Consider the following 3,569-nt stretch of genomic DNA (forward strand, 5'->3'; position numbering starts at 1 on the left):
TTAGTCACTCAATACTTTTCATCGTTCTTACATGCATCTCCCTATTTTGATTGTCTTGTGTCTCAACTACGCTAGTCTTGATCATGGTTTACAGATCTGCGATCTCATCTTATTTATTTTCTCTCAACATAGAGGCATGGCCAATTACGTAATTGTTAACGGATATCCGTATGGCCAACGTTCGGTTCCCTTCTTCCAAGGACACAGCTTTCCTGGGTGGAAAGCAAAGATGATGCTAATTCTTGAAGGTGACAAATTATTTGATATTGTTTTGGGCAACCAGTCTTACCCAGTTCAACCTATTGATATGATGAATAACAATTCTGTGATTATTGATGGCCCATTATTTGAACAATGGAAAATTGATCATACTGATTGGGTTCATCGTGACAAAGCGGCTCGTTGTTATATATTGTCTGCACTTCCTGACTCACTTATGTTGGATGTCTTTCATCTGGAAACCTCTCATGCTGTTTGGGAGTATCTTTTCTCAACGTTTGAGAAGAAATCGGTCATCGAAATTTTATATCTCCAAACCTGTTTGAAGAATCTTCAATATAAGGTTGGTACTTCTATGCACTCTCATATCGAGGCTTTTAAAGACATTATCAATCAGCTTGGTGCTGCCGGCACTCCTATTGCTAAAAATCAGATTGTTACTCAATTTCTTCATACCATCAAAGATCCTTTATATGACAATATCATCACTATTTTGTCTAACAAGGATGATATCCACTTTGACAAAGCATGTATATCTCTTATTGAATATTCTCAACGTCATGAGCATCATTTGGAAAAATATGATGTTGTTTTGGTCACTCGCGAACAAAGGGATTTTGATGTTGATGCTGATTTTGTTGCTCGCAAGCGTCCCGCTTCACGTTTTCAGTAGGGTGGACGCTCTAATCAAGGTAGTAAATCTTCTTGTCTTGCTTATCCTAGCAAACATTGTTCTTATTGTGATAAGAAAGGCCATGTGGCTTCTGATTGCTGGGCACCTCAATATGATGAGGAGCATGGAGTTACTACAAAGCAACCTCGCTTGTCCAAAAGTTTTCCTCCTTGTGATTATTGTGCACATACAGATCATCCATCTCGTCGTTGTTATAAACATAGATATGATGAAGAACGTTCTCGAGCTTATATTGTTCAACAAACTACAAGTGATGATGATCATACTCATCAGGAGCTCAATTTCGTCCATCATGATATCTCTCCAGAAAATGTACTTCATGTTCATGATGGTTCTCTATTCATCGTTGATTCAAGTGCCACTCGAAACATGACATACCAATCGCAGTGGCTTCACAATTATCATTCTCTTCCTATCAAGAAGTTTGTTTACCTTGCGGATGATACGACTTGTTAAGTCAAAGGAGTGGGTGATTTATATTCGGGGACTGTTTCATTCACTAGAATATTAAGAGGAGTTCTTCATGTTCCAGATTTGCAAAGAAATCTTCTTTCTGTTGCTCGTCTAGTTGATCTTGGTTTGTTTGTTGGCTTTGATCATAATCAATGTCGTATAGAGAAAGACGGACATACTATAGCAGTGGCTCCTCGACATGGTAATCTATTTGAGCTATCATTAAACGATACAGTTGCAAATGTTGTTACTGCCCCTGGAGATGGAGATTGCAAATTATGGCATCAACGATTTGCACACTCCAATTTTGCCAAAATTCTTTATCTTCATCGTCATGGCCTATGGTGTGGCCTGTCTTAAAGATAAGGTACAAGAAGTTCTAAAGGAAATGCTAGCAAGAGGATGTCTTCTGGATTCTAATGTCAAGGTCCACATACAATCCATGATTGGTGTAAATAAACTTGTGTCGGAAAAGGAAAAGCTGAAACTTACAATGGAGCACCGAGAGATATTACCAGGCTTATTATTAGGTGGTGCCAAGCTAGTAAGTCCGGATAACGATCAAACTTATGAGCTCCACTCACAGTTTGACTGCAGAAAGCAGCGATGCCGAGGATTGGGAATGTTTGCTTTCAGATCAGTCTGAAGAGGTATGCTATAGCGGAACCAGGGGGTAAAAAGTTAGGCGAAATAGTGCAGAAGCAGCCATTCCTGCAGCAATAAAAGAGTCTATTCTGGGAGAAAAGGGGATATTTTTTTGAAAAAGCTTGATATGGCGAAAGGAGGGGGGGAGCAATGCTAATTGGGGGGAAAGAATTTGAATGAGATAGCTTTTTCTGTCATTTTGGGATCTCTCGGTCTGTTTTGGTGTCTGTGGTGGGTCTACCTGTGACCGCGAGTCTGCATTTTGGGCCGCTGGGCTTTTCCGAGATGAGGCATGTTGAAGACGGCGAGACCAGAACAGGCCGCCTGTGGTCATGAGGAAGAAGTGGAGATTAAGGACATAGTAGAAGGAGACGAGGAGAGATCATCGAAAAAGGTTGTTGTGAAGCTGAAGACGATGTCACACAGAAGGTGAAGAAGATGAGGAGGTTGCAGAGCAAAGGATGAGGAAGGTGACGAAAGGCGGGATGAAGCATCGACGCGTTGACACTGCTGCGGCTACAAAGAGGGACATGACGAATTTTCCTGGTCCTCGTTAGAGGGAGAGGGAGAGGGATGTTGATACAGCATCTGCCTCTTCTCGCCACCAAACGGATCGTGCTTGCATCCGCCTCCCCTCGCAGGTCCGAGCTGTTGCATAGCCTTGGACTGAATGTAGAAGTGATCCCATCGACATTTGATAAAAACCTTAAAAAGTCCTCCTTTCCATCAGCAGAGGATTATGCTGCAGAAACTGCTTTGCATAAAGCGATTGAAGTCTCTCAGCAAATCCATAGGGATGATGCCAAAGTGGACATTGTCATAGGAGCTGATACCGTGGTTGAACTCGATGGAATTGTGTTAGAGAAGCCAAAAGATGAAGAGGATGCCTTTCAGATGCTTTCATCTTTAAATGGGAGGCAGCATACTGTTTTCACTGGTGTCTCCTTTGTTCTACCTTTAGTTTGTGATCCGTCCGTTGGTAAACCACCTCTTGTGTACACATTTTGGGAGCAGACAAAGGTTGAGTTTGCCCAACTTTGAGGAGGAGAAGAGGAGGAGTTAGCAGGCTGCCTACAAAACTTCATTATATTGCACTCAAAGAATTGAACACAGAGTCGCTGCTGCCCAGTACATAATTGAGCATGGAGCAGATGTAAATGCCAGTGATTATACTGGACAGACTGCTCTACATTGGACAGGTGTTCGCAATTCAATCCAAGTGGCAGAGCTGTTGCTGCAAAATGGAGCTCGACTGGAAGCTCATATAGGAAAACTCTTGTTGCTGCACGAACGCTACCTTTGGGTAGAATGCAGTAAAACTGAACAAAGAACAGAGACATAAAAGCTCTGTTTCACATGTTAAGTGAAGCAAGCTCTAAGGAGTGCACTCCATAAGACAGAAATGATGTAGTTGATAATGTATGGCAAGTCTTCCTTGCTCAATATGGAATTTTGATGCAGTAAATTCAAGAGTATACCCTATAAGCTATTATAGACAGCATCTCTCTCTCTAATAGGTCTCAGCTGCTGACCTAAGCTGTATATATGTCTGAAGCCA

General features: G+C 41.8%; 1 pseudogene; it reads left to right on the plus strand.

The window, feature by feature from the left end:
- The first annotated feature begins 2,582 nt into the window (after nucleotides 1-2,582).
- LOC148022506 (uncharacterized) lies at nucleotides 2,583-3,052 on the plus strand (annotated as a pseudogene).
- The last annotated feature ends 517 nt before the right edge of the window (nucleotides 3,053-3,569 follow it).

Source organism: Lygodium microphyllum, chromosome 16 (genome assembly GCF_053477565.2).
Source record: "Lygodium microphyllum isolate KBCC chromosome 16, Lygodium_microphyllum_v1.1.10, whole genome shotgun sequence".
In the NCBI taxonomy this organism is placed as follows: Eukaryota; Viridiplantae; Streptophyta; class Polypodiopsida; order Schizaeales; family Lygodiaceae; genus Lygodium; species Lygodium microphyllum.